This window comes from Mauremys mutica, chromosome 6 (assembly GCF_020497125.1).
Source record: "Mauremys mutica isolate MM-2020 ecotype Southern chromosome 6, ASM2049712v1, whole genome shotgun sequence".
Lineage (NCBI taxonomy): Eukaryota > Metazoa > Chordata > Testudines > Geoemydidae > Mauremys > Mauremys mutica.
The window spans coordinates 99,027,460-99,045,662 of NC_059077.1; the positions used below are offsets into that span (position 1 = coordinate 99,027,460).

At 39.0% G+C, this 18,203-nt stretch overlaps 1 protein-coding gene across 6 annotated transcripts in view; it reads left to right on the forward strand.

Moving 5' to 3' along the window:
- The window catches only part of MLLT3 (MLLT3 super elongation complex subunit), a 255,214-nt gene that overhangs the window by 95,167 nt on the left and 141,844 nt on the right, over positions 1 to 18,203 (forward strand). The window contains exon 1 of one of the 6 annotated variants that reach the window (XM_045022455.1): positions 10,572 to 10,598. The exons of the other annotated variants lie outside the window; for them this stretch is intronic. The gene's annotated coding sequence lies outside the window, so the exon portion shown is untranslated. Of the gene's footprint in view, positions 1 to 10,571; positions 10,599 to 18,203 lie in introns of those variants that run through there. 6 annotated transcript variants of the gene reach the window in all.

Consider the following 18,203-nt stretch of genomic DNA (forward strand, 5'->3'; position numbering starts at 1 on the left):
GAATAATTTCAACTGGATTCTGCTGGGTAAGATTAATTCTAAGCAATGTAATAGAAGCTCACCATTGCATAATAGGGATAATATAGTTGCTGGTCCATTATTAGATAACACAGTGTGATTCTCAGAATGGCTTTATAAAAGTATTCGCTTATTTAAAAACAACATTACTGGCAAAATAACTATTAGAGAGGTAATTCAAACTTAATTTCTCTTATTAGCTTGCCCTTATATTTTTATTGCAATTTATATAAAGGCTTAGCAGAAATTTTTAATATAATTTGGATGGATAATATCAATCTTTATTTTGAAGCTTTTTTATTGTCATCTATTTAAACTTTAACTTTAACAATTCATGTAGGGGTCAGACAATGTATTCAATGACAGTTGACATTAAGATTAAAAACATTAAAGCTTTATAGCTATTAAAACACAAATTGTCAACGTCACATGTGAAAATATATAAATTAAATATCCTTAAATCAAAGTCCTAAGTTTTCAAGCAGCATTTTTCTTATTTAGCCTATCTGTAAATTTCAGTTATTATCGATGGAAATTTGTTGGGTTTTTTTTTGCGGGGGGGGAGGGGGAATTGACATTTATTGACATTTACTAATTTAAAAAAAATCTTATCCTTCCAAGCCTACTTATATAATGAGTGAGTGTTCCCACTGTTTAGGACATAAGAACATAAGAACATAAGAAAGGCCGTACCGGGTCAGACCAAAGGTCCATCTAGCCCAGTATCTGTCTACCGACAGTGGCCAATGCCAGGTGCCCCTGAGGGAGTGAACCTAAAAGGCAACGATCAAGTGATCTCTCTCCTGCCATCCATCTCCATCCTCTGACGAACAGAGGCTAGGGACACCATTCTTACCCATCCTGGCTAATAGCCATTTATGGACTTAGCCACCATGAATTTATCCAGTCCCCTTTTAAACATTGTTATAGTCCTAGCCTTCACAACCTCCTCAGGTAAGGAGTTCCACAAGTTGACTGTGCGCTGCGTGAAGAAGAACTTCCTTTTATTTGTTTTAAACCTGCTGCCTATTAATTTCATTTGGTGACCCCTAGTTCTTGTATTATGGGAATAAGTAAATAACTTTTCCTTATCCACTTTCTCAACATCACTCATGATTTTATATACCTCTATCATGTCCCCCCTTAGTCTTCTCTTTTCCAAACTGAAGAGTCCTAGCCTCTTTAATCTTTCCTCATATGGGACCCTTTCTAAACCCCTAATCATTTTAGTTGCTCTTTTCTGAACCTTTTCTAGTGCTAGAATATCTTTTTTGAGGTGAGGAGACCACATCTGTACACAGTATTCGAGATGTGGGCGTACCATGGATTTATATAAGGGCAATAATATATTCTCAGTCTTATTCTCTATCCCCTTTTTAATGATTCCTAACATCCTGTTTGCTTTTTTGACCGCCTCTGCACACTGCGTGGACATCTTCAGAGAACTATCCACGATAACTCCAAGATCTTTTTCCTGACTCGTTGTAGCTAAATTAGCCCCCATCATGTTGTATGTATAGTTGGGGTTATTTTTTCCAATGTGCATTACTTTACATTTATCCACATTAAATTTCATTTGCCATTTTGTTGCCCAATCACTTAGTTTTGTGAGATCTTTTTGAAGTTCTTCACAATCTGCTTTGGTCTTAACTATCTTGAGTAGTTTAGTATCATCTGCAAACTTTGCCACCTCACTGTTTACCCCTTTCTCCAGATCATTTATGAATAAATTGAATAGGATTGGTCCTAGGACTGACCCTTGGGGAACACCACTAGTTACCCCTCTCCATTCTGAGAATTTACCATTAATTCCTACCCTTTGTTCCCTGTCCATTAACCAGTTCTCAATCCATGAAAGGACCTTTCCTTTTATCCCATGACAGCTTAATTTACGTAAGAGCCTTTGGTGAGGGACCTTGTCAAAGGCTTTCTGGAAATCTAAGTACACTATGTCCACCGGATCCCCCTTGTCCACATGTTTGTTGACCCCTTCAAAGAACTCTAATAGATTAGTAAGACACGATTTCCCTTTACAGAAACCATGTTGACTATTGCTCAAGAGTTTGTTTTTCTATGTGTCTGACAATTTTATTCTTTACTCTTGTTTCAACTAATTTGCCCGGTACCGACGTTAGACTTACCGGTCTGTAATTGCCGGGATCACCCCTAGAGCCCTTTTTAAATATTGGCGTTACATTAGCTAACTTCCAGTCATTGGGTACCGAAGCCGATTTAAAGGACAGGTTATAAACCTTAGTTAATAGTTCCGCAACTTCACATTTGAGTTCTTTCAGAACTCTTGGGTGAATGCCATCTGGTCCCGGTGACTTGTTAATGTTGAGTTTATCAATTAATTCCAAAACCTCCTCTAGTGACACTTCAATCTGTGACAGTTCCTCAGATTTGTCACCTACAAAAGCCAGCTCAGGTTTGGGAATCTCCCTAACATCCTCAGCCGTGAAGACTGAAGCAAAGAATCCATTTAGTTTCTCCGCAATGACTTTATCATCTTTAAGCGCTCCTTTTGAGGACACGTGAAGCTGCTATGTCTAGGCACAGTGGAAATAACTCACTAGCTTTGCCCTTCCCTGTACAGTTTTGTCAGTGCTATCAGCTTACTTCCATTGGATTACAGGCCTCTGTTTCTGTGTGAGGAGGTTCTAAAACTTCCTCCATCTTTTACAAGCCCTGTTTTCGTGGTTCTACCTTATACGCATGATTCCTTTTGGTCAATGCTAGTGGTATTTCTGTTGAGTCTCTCTGTTGCTTCTTATTTGGATGGGGTTTGAGTTGTGCAATGTACTTTTTCCTCTTTTGGATCAGGGTACTGTTTCCACAGCACTACCAGGTCTTATTGGACATGGGAGAAAGACAGTAGGGCCAGCCTCAGTGCTGCGAACACTTAAGGATATATTTACCTTTATGGACAGTGAATAGTTCTACTGAGTTTAATAGGAGCTGTTGGGTGCACAGCACTTGAAAATCTGTCACTCTTCATTGGTATATGTGAGGTTATACACCATGTACGTGTAGGGGAGCTTGGCTCCATATTGACTGCGACTAGTCGGGTGAAATGGCAAAAGACTGTTCTTGCCTGAATTATACATCATTACTGATTCACTAGCAGTGAGTTGAGAATTCTCTAATTCTTTGATGTGGTCTGAATGTGTTAAATGTGCTTTAATTAGAGCGAGGCCCAATCCACAAAGCTGATACAAACTTTCTGAAACTTTCGGGTTGTGTAGAGCTAGAGTTTTGTCTCAGATCGTCTAGTTGCCACTTTAAGGTCTCGCAGTGCTCAGGAGTGTAGATCAGTTTGATCAGGAGTGTCCCATTATACTATTCCTGGAAGAAAAAGTGTCCCTTCCTTTAAAGGGACACTGATCTGGAAATCTATTCCATTTTTTTAAAAAAAGGTTTTTTTTTAAAAGTTCCTTTTAGGTACTGTACCCACCACTGTGTCCGTCTTCTTTTTTTTTAAATTCAGTTAATGGTTTCCTAATTTTTATGTTCTCTCCTCTGTTGCTGTGTGAAAGGTGCATACAAACAAAGGTAATAGTGAAAATGAATCAACACGGTAAAACTGCCAAACAGCTTTTATTACCCTCTAATTTGTTCTAGTTATAGTAATTTTTGATGTTCTTGTAGCAGTAGTAGGCAAAATGTTTTCAAATACTTAAATCAAAATAAAGTGTGTAGAAAAAAAGATTTAAGAGTAAAACTAGAATCATTTGCAATTAATGTATAGAACATCAAGAATGCTGCTTCTGGTATTAATTTTCTTTTGGTATGCAATATATGTACTAGAACTATCCATGTCATTCACGAGACATGCTTCTTGTGGTCTAAGAGGTACTAATATACTAGTATGTTTCAATTTATACTTGTGTATATTTGATTGGAATTCTTTGTCTGGCACTTATCTGTATTTTTCCACTATAGCTCTTGAGAAAGTTCTGAGCTGCCACATTAAGCTTTGCATGCCCTTTTTTTGTTTCACTTTTAAGGCAGCGCTTGTTTCTTTTGGTGACTTACTTAAGGCTTCTTATGTAGTTCAGAACTGAGCTGGTCATAGATGTAATGTGCTATCGACATGAGAATTTTAAATAGGGTGACCAGACAGCAAGTCTGAAAAATCGGGACAGAGCGTGGGGGGGTAATAGGAGTCTATATAAGAAAAAGACCCCAAAATCGGGACTGTCCCTATAAAATCGGGACATCTGGTCACCCTAATTTTAAAATTAAGTTTCAACAACTGTTTCAGCAGGTTCTGCAGGATGGTGGTGAGTGACATAATTTGTTACAACTTGTAGGCTGGCTGTACACCAGCCAGTACGAGCTCTGTTACATAATAGAGAACAGCGGTCTAAAAAGAAATGCCGACTGAGAAGATTTTCAAAGGAGACCTGAAAGCAATACTGTACAGGAAATTAAATCATTGGGCAAGGAAGTGGAATTGGGCTGATTGCAGTCATTAATGTCCCCGTAATTAGGGGCATATAAGGAATGTTACTCAGCAACTAGTGTAGTGCCAATTAAATAAAGTAAATGTGGAATTTCAAACAAACCACTAGCACTTGTACCTGAGGGGAAGTGTGAAGAGGGGGGTTCTTGTGAGGTAGGAATTAAATGTCGCATTCTAAAGAAAGCAAAATGGTCTAAACATCTCCCTGGGAAAACTGTTTATATGATGAAGCTTGTAATATAAAATGTGCAATAAATCTAGAGAAGTAAGTTATTGAAGAGTATCTGAGAATTATTTAAATTTCAGCTGAAAGGATTTTTGAGCAAGATGACTTGAGCTACATAAAGTTTCAGAAAGTAAATATGGCACTGATTCTTTAACTTTTAGAACTAAATCTTTTTGATGGTGTAGTTCAGAGAGTTACACACAACCATCCACTAACACTGAAGTGTTAGATTTACATGGCAAACTGGAATAATCCCTGGCTGCTTGGATGTAAATTGTTCACCTTTCACCTCTAAAAGTTAATTAAATCTTCTCTTCTTCCATGTCCCCCTCTTTTTTGTTGAGTAATTAAAATAGAGGTATGTGAATGAAACACTTCAATCTTCAGAGTAAAAGCTTAATGTACTGTTCTAATTCATAATGTGCAGATTCTAGAAATAGTATTATAGTGAGATGACAAGTTTTTGTGTTTTTTATTTTTAATGTTAGAGAGAATTTCCAAAAGGAGGTGGGGGAAAGCGTAGGCAAAAGTGAATGCTGTTAACAATAGCACAGAGTACAGGGCTATGTTTCTTAAATTGTCAAAACAATTTTGTTTCTAACATCCTCCTCAATGGGAGAAGGGGATTTTGATGGATGTGTAGACTGGTTAAAAATGTATATTTTAAGGAATCTGCTCAATGTTAAGAAATACCTTTTGGGTGCTCCGTAACCCACAATGGATTGGTGTCTCACCATGCCAGCTGTAGGAATATCTATGTCAAACCAGTTTACTTTGGTTTATTTTGGAATGAGGTGGGAGGACTTGACCCTTAGTGAAAAGTAGAACGAGATGGTTAATTGTTTTTCTTATGAATATTTTAGACTTTAAATGGAGCGACTTCTCATTTTGTGATTGGTTTATATGTGTGTATGGGCGGGGGGACTATGTGGCAAATTACTGACTTGTTTTTAAAAGCTGTTTACTGAATGCAGTTAAGTCTACTGCAGGAGTATCAGTGCAGAAGATACAGCTCACTCCATGGTTATAGTAAATTGCTTTAAATAAAGCAGTTTATTTTTTTAGACTAAAATAGCTTTTTATTTCCCCAGTGGGATTTTTTTTTTTGCAAGAGTAAGGGTTTCAGGGTCTTTGTAAGTGCTGCTATCTTTCTCAACAAAGTTGTTCTAAATGTTTCTGGCTCTTTAAGTTTTAAGCTACATTAAACACTAGAGCTGGTTGAAACTTTTTGATTGAATTTTTTTTTCTGCCAAAACAAGTTTAATCCGAAGTTTTGAGAGAAAATGTAATTTACTGACAAACTACTAAATGGAATGAAAACGTTTGTTTCATTTCCAATTGAATTTTTTTTCGTTTTGTTATTCAAAAGCCAAACCATTTTCAATGTTTTGTTCCCCCCCCCACACACACTCTTTCCTATCTCTGGCATTGTATACATCAGGATGTTTTTTTTCCTTTTTCCACTGTAACTTTTTTTCAGAAATTCCTCAACTTTGGTCAAGTTTCAGTGGGAAAAGTAAAAAGTGGGTGAATCTTTTTTTTTTGGGGGGGGAGGAGAATTAATTAAAATTTTAAATTCTATATAGAGTCCAGCAAAATGGAAACATTTGCATTATTTTTTGTTAAGTTACTTTTCCATTTTTGACCCTCTCTTAAAAACAATATTGGATTAAGAAAAAAAAAACTGTCCAAAAGACTTTCGTAAAGTTGGATTTTAGATTTCTGTGCCTATCTCTTGTCCTCTGCTACACTTAAGTGCACAGTCTGCAGTAACAAGTTTTTTCAGTGTAATTTGTTAGAGGGGAAAGGGAGATCCATTGTGAGAATATGAGAACAAAAAGAAAAAAAAATGCACCACTTGGGATGGACTCTCTTTCTAGTATCCCATCTATGTTTTTCCCATATACCAACATTTCAGTTCCCCAGTCTCCTGTGGTACAGCTCTATCTGACGGCTATCCTTCCTATTGTGTCCATGTGTCTGTCTTTGCTCTGTATAGAAACTGGGGCTAGTTCACATCTGTCAGTCCTGGAGCTGCAGAAGGGAAATCCCACCTTCTCCTGTGTTGCCAGTAGTTAACCTTCACGATTGACCTGAGCGGAAATTCAGTGTCCCTTCCCCACAGTATTAATTTTAACTCTATTTTCCCAGCCTTCTTTCTGATAGGAAATGATCAGGAGTGGGCGTTCCTTACTTTTGTTTTTAACTTTTCTGCTGGTTTAGAACCATATATGATTCCAGTCTGCCACCTGTTGAGTCCCTGTTAGCAGTTCCATTATGACAGAGAAGCCAAAGAACTTTTCAAAACACGCCTCGAGTTCTACATTGAGGCCTTGAATTGTGATAAAAGAGAGAAATTTAATGAAGTTTTGTGTAAAAATGTTTCCATTCTACGTGGTGCTGGTGATTGTGTCCCCAAAATTCAGAACTTTCACTTTCTTGCAAAACGTTCTGTAGTGGATTTTTTCTTTTTTTTTCATTTCGCACTTCTGCTTGATACAATACTAAAATATTAGGCAGTAGCAGCAACATCAAAGCTAACTTTCTCCACAGCAAGAGCGTTAGAAGGAGGGTTAAGTGAGGTGGGTTAGACTTACTGTCCATAGGCACAAGAAATATTTACTATATTACCCACGTCTACATTTGTATGCTTGTTGTAAAATGAAAGGTACTTAACAAAATATCCCAAATTTCATATACTTATGCAGCATTTCTTCTTATGCTGTAGCTCTTTCTGAATTAACCACCATGTAAAACATCTCTAACCATGTAGTACTCTAAACGTTTAGCTATGACCAAAGTTTGTTTTGAATGCCAGGTTTGCTTTTTAATTTTATTTTTAAGGATTTACTTAATATTTGTTGTAGATTTAATCCTTTTATTGCTGTGTTTCTATCGTGTTTTTTCTATATTGTGTAGACAAAAATATTTTTAAAAGAATGCTGCTGAACTGAAGTAAGCAGAAGATACATAATTGCAGTAATTCACATGTAAAAAAGTTGATTTTTTTTGTTGCCAAAATTGATATTTATAATTAAATTCCACTAGGTTGGAGAGCAGCATGTTCATATTACAAGGTACCCAGTATAATCCTCATCTCTTGCATGTTTATTTCTGTAAGACTCTGTTAACTAGGGAAGTATAGTAAAATATGGTCTGTATGTGTGTATGATGTATAATGTGTGTGTATTTCTGTACAGATACAACACTGAAGTTAATTTGAAGATACCTAACTGAGTTTTAAAGGGTGTGTAGGTGGATTTGTGACATCAGCGGTAACTCAGCTGCTCATCACACAGCTCACTTCAATTCATTTGCATACAGCTATATTTAAAGTGCTGTAAATGTGGCTTCACCCCATTTAAAATAAGGCTGGGAAGTGGGAGGACATGGCAACACCTGGAGCTTACTCCCGTAACCATGGAGCCTTGCTGATGTTCTTCTTAATTATGTTTTTTCTTTACCCTCTGGTGACTTCTGATGGTACACTGTGGTGGGGATTTCTTTTTGTCATTGCTTTTGTTATTGGAGGCCTCTTGTTTTCTTTCAATTGACTTGAGACACTTAAAATTGGTCTGATTTGCTATCCAAGAAGACGACAAAGCAATCTAAACTCTAAATATAACAAAAAAGAAAAGGACTGTTGCCAGATTTTTATCCTTGATAACAGTATTGGGAATTAATTTCAAGAGAGATATAAAAGCAGATCTTGGAGAGTGACTCCGTCAGTGAGGTTAGTATTTTTTTATTTAAAGAAGGGATAATTCCAAAAACCTGCCGACTCAAATCCTGGTAAGAAAAGAGGGAAGGGTGATAGATGTTGAGTTATGACTACTGATCAGTCTCACTAAACCAGAGACCATTAATCCAGTGGTTGTGGCCTAAGCTCCGGCTCTGATGCTGCACCCTTATTCACTTTCTAGTTTTAGATGTTTCTTTCTTTTTTTTTTTTTTTTTTTTAAGGTTAAATAAGATTAATGTTGTGGGATAGTCTTCAAAACCTTGCTGATTCATTCGTTGTTGTTCTCCAATAATGACGTCTGCTAAGAAATCTAGTAAGCGACTGATTTATGACTATTTGACAGCTGAACTGATACTGCATCTCTAATATTATAAGGGTTTTGATATTCAGAGAGGTCATCATTTCTACATAATTCTGATTTTTTTCCTTTGAAATTTTGTGAATTTCTGCACAAGGCTATGGTTTTAGCAAAGTTCTTAAACATATGACCAACTTTAAGCTTGGGAGTAATCCCTGTGTCTTGTTGAATATGGGCTTAACTTACTAATGCCTTTATAAAACTTTTCTTCTCTTCCCCTCCCCACTTAAACTGTAGGTTTTGCAACAGTATGTTTTTTGTTTTACCCAGTTTTGTTTTTGAACTACACAGTTCTTTGACCTTTTTCCATCTTGTACCTCTTGTCATTGAGGGTAATGTAGACTCTATGTAACATTGCATCCCCTTTCTTGTCTAGTTGCACAGTGTATGTGTTTGGTATAATATGTTTTGAATTATTTTTAATATCTCCCCCCACTTATTTCACAGTTATGAGGTCACAATCTGTCATGAGATCTGATACTGTAGATAGAAGGTGACCTATTTTTCCTTTAGCTGCCAGTGAGATGTTTGATGTATTGGACTCAGAGAAATGTGTTCCATACTAGACAATTTGTATGAACTATATTAATGTCCGTTTGCATGTCTGCACAGATAAATATGTTAAAAATCTGCTTTATGTTGCAATACATATTTATATCTATATAAAATATTACAGCTAAAAGATCTTCCTCTCTTGGCAACCACTGGTCTTAACACTTGCATCTGTTTTTCCTCTGTCAGAAGGTATCTGTGGATCTGCAAAAGGAGGAAATGTATTTTTCTTGTAATCTGCAGAAATCCCAAAGAGTTATTTTATGGATCCTGAGCCATCTTTGCTGATGATCTGTATCTCTCCAGCTCCTACTCTTTTTCCTGGCGGCACAAATCTTAAAGGTGCCATGCTACTGTTGGCTACTTGCCCTTTGGGTGCATGCTCACCACTCTCTTTTTGAGGTGGGTAGAGATCATGGAGAATAGAGTAGTTGCCTCCCAGCTTGTCCATTCCCCTTGAATTTGCACAGGCCCCCGAACATACATGATTCCTGTGGAAAGCAATTGTGGGCTTGTGATGGGTTGTGGGAGGTGGGGGGAAGGGGAATGATGCCTCTTAGACTCAGCTGCCCTCTTCCAAATGTACTGGCTATGCCTGACCAATATTTGTGCTCCTTTGAGCCACTCACCAGAAAGGATCTGTATGTTTCAAAAAACTCAAATACTGCTTTTCAGTTCCATGTTTATTTTAATACTTATAACTAAAGTAATTTCTTCAGCTAAAATGTGTACATATCCAAGGCAGATGATTAATGAAATCTCACAGTATAAACCCAAATGAGCATTGATAGTTTCATTTGGAACTAGAGGAGCTCACACAAGCAGCAACGCATCTATGAAGTATGGTCAGAGTGTTCCTTTGTTTACATGAGAAGACTGCCTGGTAACTCTGTTTTCTAACATCAATAATATGCACTCAGGCGCGCTCTCTCTTTCTCTCTCTCTCTCTCTCATAGGTTTATTGCCCACATTTCTAACACCGCAATTTTAATGTAACCCTTTCTGTCCCCTCATTCACTGGCAATCTGAAGAAAAGCTCAACTGAAGGCATAAAGGGTAGAAAAGGTAGTTCAGAAAGGAAACTCGAGGGAGCAGCTACAATCATCAGAGAAAAAATTAATACTAAACAGAAGCCAGTAAATCAGCTTGATGAGAGGAATAAAACTAAGGTGGAATCATAAAGCAGTGGGAAAACCAGAGGCTGGTTGAAGTGAATCAAGGAACTTCTGCTTTAAAGGTCTGAAACGTCTTCATCTTAGCTCCTCTAGTCTCCTTTTGTTGGTGAGCCATCCTGCCTCCTTTTGACTCTCATTTCTGGAAGTAGTACACTTCTGTCTGATGCATGAGCATGTAACAGCAAGTAAAAATATGAGTGAAGAGTTTTCTAAATGTTGTCCTGTATTGAGCAGGAAAGGCCTTCAAATATTGATGAACTATGTGAGTGTCTTTTATTCTCTCTTACTCTCTCTGACAAACTTGCAGATAAAACTCTTGTCCGTGACCACAGGATGATTTCTAATCCTGTGGAGTTTCAGTAGATATGCAACACTAATTTAGATAACTGATTGAGGTTGACTGGGGCAGAGTGGGAAAAGGATGAGCTTTTCACCCCATTGAAGGCCAAACATGGCTTGTCATACAAGATGAGGATTTATGCAATAGGAATATAAGAAGGAAATAACAGTGGTTCTGAACTGTGTGCACAGTACCTATTTTGATTGTACAGCTAAGAATTGTGTTTGTACCTTTGGACTCAGATGTATCAATACAGATGCTACTTGTAAGAGCACAAATACTTGCCCAAGAATTGATTAGAGAGAGACCATGGAGTTCACAACAGAATACCAAAGGTCTTGCCTTGATTATATAGTAAGTGGTCACAAGGAATTTTTCAGAAGTGAATTTTGGAGGGTAGCATTTAAACTGGAATAATAAAGGCATGTGAGAGCTATTGAATAATAGTCTGAAAGGGATGAAAGCTTTTATTGTTGCTTTAAAACGTCTAAAAATCCTGCAAAAATGATTTTGAAATGAAATGTACCAAAACTAATTTAGAGAGAGAGAGAAGCATGTGTTTTTAGTGACCTTGGGACTGAGCAGGCTTGCTTTAGGGATTTGACAGGAATGGTTTGCAGACCAGAGAAATAAAAAGCATGTGTAGTAAGGATACAGTTACATTTGATAGCTGGAATGAAAACAAGAGCTTTAGTTTTCATTTAAAACTTCTGTACATTTTTTAACAACAAAAATTGTATTTGTCATTTGTTTGCCAAACTTGTAAATGTTTAATGTCCAGGCACCTCCTCTTCCCCCATCTGCTCCCTTGATTTATGATAAGGAAAGGTTATCTTCTTACAAAGTGATGTGAAAATACCTACTGTACTGACAGAACAGACAGCAATGCAATAGCTAATAGCACATTGCCTCTCTGTTGGTAGCCTGACGGAGGCCTTGCTTTGTTTAGTTCAAAACTGTTTATACTGGTTGCATCAGCTGGGATTTTCTTCTGATGGAAAAGCTTGGTAACTTTCCATAAAGAATTGCCTAAAGTAAAGGTAACAGGGAGTACTCATTCATAGGACCTAGTTCACAATAATTTACATAGACAAAACTAAAACCAAAAGTTAAAAGAAATTAATTCTACAGAAAGCAATGTTCTGAGATGTCTCAGTATCCACAATGTGTACATCTAACTTAGGTTGACTGGGATTTGTCCCTACCCGTGTTTCTCACTTCGTATGTGACCCCAACCAACCACTTTTCCCCCACTGGTTTAAAAATATGTTCTGTAAAGAGCTTTTGAGATATTTGTAAGAAAGGCATTGTCAGGGCAAATGAATTCCCACTCCAACAAGAGGATTTGATCAAACATGACTGTAGACTTTCTTCTCTCTTACAAACATAGGACCTGATCCTGAGTGGTGCTGAGCACCCACAATTCCCTTTGATCTCAATGACCGCTGAGTGCGAAGACCCCTATATTTTTGTGTGTGTGTGTGAGAGACAGAGAGAGGGATATTAGGATAATTTTGCTGGCTCCTTATGCAGGTGGCCAGATATAGCAAATGGCTGTAAGTGCACATATTGCAGTGTCTGTAACATATAGTGTATATCACTTTTGTAGAAAAGCAGTGCAGAGTTTTTCAGCTTAGAGTTGAGGGCATTGTGGCAATGCAATTTGATTAACACAATTGCCATCTTCAGTTGTACCATGATGTAGTCAGGAAGGCAGAATACCAGCTAGAAATGCTGTATAAAAAATAAGGTAAGAGATAAATTAGCAGCCTTAATATTAGTACAGTATTGTGTTCTTGATTTCCATTCTGACCCTAAACTACTAGCTGATGATGTTCTTCTTGGAAAATATGTAGGTTGGAGAATACTTATTATTTGAGTTTTATGAGCAGTGGTGGTGTAATGGTACATGAAAGCAGGCAATCAGCTTATACAAGCTGAGGGTATGTATGACATCATGCTCAGGACTCCCAGAATTGTGAGTCACTGTGTTACCCCATCCCTCCCCACACCTCAGCAAGTGAGAGCTTAGCTTTTGCTAAACTGTGTGTTCGCTCCCTGACATACGAGCCAGTCTGCCTTGCTGGCACACTCTTCAAGACTCTGCCAGTCCAAACCTTGTCTTGCAGGAAACAATCAGTGAACCACAACTCCTGAGTTCCCCAGAGACATCTCACTGCAGCATCCAATCCCTCTCAATGTGACACTCACAGAAATGATTAGGTTCGCTGGTTCCCCAGAGACAGAACACACCCAAGTCTGCTGGTTTAGTTGAGAATTCATGCTTCACTTTAATACACAGCATTGAGATGGTTTTGTAGTAAAACAAGAATAATGTTATTACCAAAGAATGAATGTTTAAGAAAAACTAGACAAGGATAAAAAAGATAGGTGTGGTTACAAACAAAACAAAATAGACTTTCTAGTGACTAAAATCTAATTTTAGCAAGTTACAATCTTTGCCTAAGCAATTTCTCACTTATATCAAGTTTCTAGCAGCTCTTGCCTTTCAGGGCAAGAGGATCCAGGTTCCGTACTGTTCAAAGGGATCACCTTATTACCTTATTGATCACTTAGTGATGGATAACTAAGAAGTCTTTTTGTTCCCCTTACATTATTCAAAGACCATTGTCTCTGCCTCAAGAGTTAGGAAGATTTCCTGGGAGTGCAGGTTCTGTCCCCCAATCTGATTGTTAAATGGTCTTCTCTTCTGCATGTTTAGCTTGATGGGTTTGTTTACCTTATATGTAATATACTTTCATTGTCCTTTGCCAGTAATCAAGCCAGTCACACAGGTAAATACAGGTCTGTCGCATCTTACGCGCATTTAACATGCGCGATTTCAGCTTTGCCCGGTTGAGGTGGGGAGGGAAGTGCGGGCAATTCCACCAGCATGAGACTATTATTTTCCCACTAAAATATTTTTTGGGGGGACTTGACAGCATGTCTTTAGGCCTGTGATAAGGTTTTCTCCTATAATAACCCTGGAGCATCGGCAACAAAAAAAAAACAAACCCACAAATAAACAACAGTTTAAATAGTGTGTCTGCCCCGGAGTGAGTGTGAGATGGGAGAAGCGAATCTGCTGTTCCCACTACAGTACTCAGTCCCCCTGTGCCTCTCATACTGTGCACATCTTGCCATGCTGAGTGAGATTCTACTGTGCTGGTACTGTTTAAAGAGAGAGTACATATTTTTCGTACTATATAACATGGCCCCTAAACGCAAGGCACCTACTTCATCTGATGCGCAACTGAAGAAACAGTGATCTGTTCCAACGCTGGAGGAAAAACTGGCCGTGTTGGACTTACTGAGAGACGGTATATCCATCGCCAACGTGGCGTGAAAATACGGCCACAACGAATCTAGCATCTGTGCCATCAAGATTCGAGAGAGAGAAATTTGTCAAGCCGTGGCATCAAGTGCTCCAGTAACTGCTAAGGTGACGAGCCAAGTGCATGATAAAACTTTAGTGAAGACTGAAAAGGCATTAAACTTATGGCTGGAAGACATGAATCGTAAATGTGTGCCTATCAATGGCAACATGTTGCGAGAAAAGGCTCTTAGCATCTATGCGCTGTTCAAACCTCCCGCTGAAGAGGGACAGCCTTCTGATAAGAAGGAATTCAAAGCCAGCCAAGGTTGGCTTAACAGTCTTAGGAACCGCGTCAACCTCAAAAACATGCAGACTATTGGTGAAGCTGCATCTGCCAATGAGGACGCAGCAAAAGCCTACCCTGAACAATTAAAGAAAATCATAGAGGAAAGGGGCTGTCTTCCAGAACAAGTTTTTAATGCTGACGAGACTGGGCTCTTCTGGAAAGAAATGCCCAACCACACTTACATTTCAAAATCAGAAAGACAAGCCCCTGGCTTCAAAGCAGCTAAAGACCGTGTGACTGTGTTGCTTTGTGGCAATGCGGCTGGGCATTTAATAAAGCCGGGCTTGCTCTACAGGGCTGCAAATCCCCGTGCCCTAAAAGGCAAGAACAAAAATCGCCTGCCTGTGTTCTGGCAATCAAATAAAAAGGCTTGGGTGACGGCAGTATTATTTCTGAATTGGTTCCACAAGTGTTTCATTCCGGAGGTCAAGCAGTAGCTTGAAGAGAAAGGACTTGACTTTAAAGTGTTGCTGATCGTAGACAATGCTCCTGGCCATCCTGCGGCACTCCGGTTTGCGCATAACGACGTTGAAGTCATCTTTCTCCCCTCAATACCACCTCCAACTTCTTGACCAAGGCGTCATTAGCTGTTTCAAGGCCGCGCACATGAGGTTTACATTCTCATGGATCCTTACCGCTATGGATGCTGATCCCAATGTTAATGTGATGGAGTGCTGGAAGTCCTTCAACATTGCTGATTGCATCACTTATATTAAACAGGCAGTGGATACAATCAAGCCTGAAACAGTCAATGCATGTTGGCGAAACCTATGGGAAGACTGTGTGAATGATTTTAAGGGTTTCCCGACCATTGACAAAGAAGTGAAACTCATTGTTCAGGTGGCCAGGCAAGTGGGTGGTGATGGCTTCGTCGACATCCTCGAGGAAGAAATTGAGGAATTAATTGAGGGCCATAGAGAAACATTGACTAACAAAGAGTTAGAGGAACTGAAAAAATCGTCTACAGAAGACGAAGATGATGACGAACAGGAGGAGCCAGCAACTTGGATTCTTCATAAATTTTCTGAAGTGTTCCAAATAGTAAAACACTTGAATCATTTAATTTCTGAATATGATCCTTCTATGGAACGAAGCCTCAAAATCATACGTAGTATTACGGATGATTTGAGACCGTACCAAGAAATGTTTGAGGAGCTCAAGAAACAACAGCAACAGTTGCCAATCACCATGTGGTTTTTTTTTTTTAAAAGTAAAAACAACCACCAGCAGCAGAGCCTACACAATCAACTTCTCGAGCTGAGCCAGAGCCAACCACTTCGTCTACGACTCGCTCTCCATCACCCAAGCCTGGCCCTTCGTCTCCTGGATCGACATCAAGCACTGATGACTCAATAATAGTGTTGTCAGGGGAAGAGGAAGACTAATCATTGGAGTGTGTACAGTACAAGACTAGCAAGAATATCCAGGAAGACTGGTGACTGTTCAGGTTTACAGTACTGTACTGTTTTCATTTTTTATTTTCATTCTTCTCTCTCTATGTTAAAAATACTGTAAAATTATATTTTGCATATGTAGTCTTTATTATATACTGTACTGTACATTTCTGTATACAATACATAGTACTGTACAGGGTTGTATACACAAAATTGTACTTTATGGGTGATTTAAGGGATTTTCAAGGGTCATTTTGACTATACGCGGTTTTCGCTTTACGCACTGACCGTGGAACGTAACCACAGCGTAAGATGAGACAGAACTGTACACATTCCTTTGTCTAGGTCAGGTTGCATTTCATCCTCTGCATCCCAAACACTTTTAAAGAACATATTCCCAGCACAGATCTATAACTCTTTTGCACCCAACCCATACGTACATCACAATGATTTTTCAGGATCAGTGTGTCACCAATTGACATATGATACGTTACATAACTTTTGAGTTACAACAACAGTGTGTTGGGGCAGTGAGTGTGTCAGTTGGCCTGGAAGGGCTCTCAAGGTCACCGCCCCTCTTAAAATGCTTCAGGAGGGTCAGCCACTGGCTAAACTGTAGACAATGGGTAAGAATCCACTCTCCTGGACAGAGCATCTGCCACTATATTTTCTTTCATGTTATGTACAATTTCCGTGTGATATTCTTGGAATGTCCTGCTCCACTGCAGGTTTTGGAATTAGTGACCTTGGTTTTGTGTAATCAGATTAATGGAAAATGGTGAGTTTGTACCCAAACTTTCTATATACTTGCTCATCTACTCGCATAACACTCTTTTTGTGACAGAGTAATTCTGTTTGGTGTGCGTGGTTTTTTTGGGGGTTTTTTTTAACTCAAGAAAGCAGTAGGGTGCTTTTTGTCACTTTCCCTGAATGCATTAAAGCTGCACCTAAACCCAGGTCTAATGCATCTATATGTAGTTCAAATGTTCTGTCGAACATAGAACTTGGGGTGAAGGTGGACACACATAACAAGAAGAAGAGGAGGAGAGAGCCATTTTCTATAATATACCCATTCAACCATTTACTATATTATACTGTCCACTGTGTTCACAGGTGTCGGGGATTATGATATCAGACCAAGTACTTGACTCTACCACTTGTGGTGCAGAATTCTACCAGAACCCCTCAACTAAAGTATTGTTGCATTTAATTGGATGGGCTACTTTATCCTTAACACTGACAATCTTTAACAGATTTACATTATGTTTCTATAGTTCTTGTCATTCTATAATAATTTAATAATTGCAAAAAAAAGTTCATGCAGTGTAAGGTTGTATAATTACATTTACAGGCTCTTTGTGGTTGCAAGTTAGAGCCAAGAGCAGCATTAACTCAGCCATGTACATCCTTTATGACATAAAACAGGTTATAAAACAAATAGTAAGCTATTAACTAGAAAAACAGGACTAGAAGGTGCTACATACATAGAAGGCAGCCAAATGAACATTCCCTTTTTGTATTTCCACACTGTAGGCTATATAAATGTGTAAATTTAAAATTTTATTAACATAAGTATTTCTGCATCCTGTTTTTTCTTTAAGATATGAGAAAACTATCTGATTCATACTAAGACTTAAATATTCCCAATTAGCTTTGAATTTCATGTTTTATTAAAGTGAATGGACTAAATGAGGGGTGACTTCCCACTTTTGCTATTGTTCAAGTTCTCTCCTATCTCTGAGGATAAGTAGAATTTCCTTTTGTGTTTTCGGTGTGAGGCAGTGTATTTCAATAGGGACGCTTAGTCTTTCAGCTGCAGGCTCTGTGTATGTCAACCTGGGTAGAGCAGGGGTGGGCATACTATGACCCGCAGGCCAGATTTGGCTAGTGAGCCATTTCAAGCTGGCCCGCGAGTGAGCCATTTCAAGCAGGGTCCGGGTCTTGCCACACTCTGGTGCTCCAGCCAGGGAGCAAGGTTGGGGGCTATACCACGCGGCTCCCAGAAGACGCGACATGGCCGCGCTCCGGCTCCTACATGCTCCAATGGGAGCTGCAGGGGCGGTGTCTGTGGATTGGACAGTGTGCAGAGCCGCCTGGCTGCACCTCCATGTAGGAGCCAGAGAAGGGACATGCTGCTGCTTCTGGGAGCCACTTGAGGTAAGCGCCGCTCGGAGCCTTCACTCCCTGAGCCTCTACCCATGCCCCAACTCCTTACCCCAGCCCTGATCCCCCTCAGTCCCAGCCCAGAGCACCTACCTACACCCCAAACTT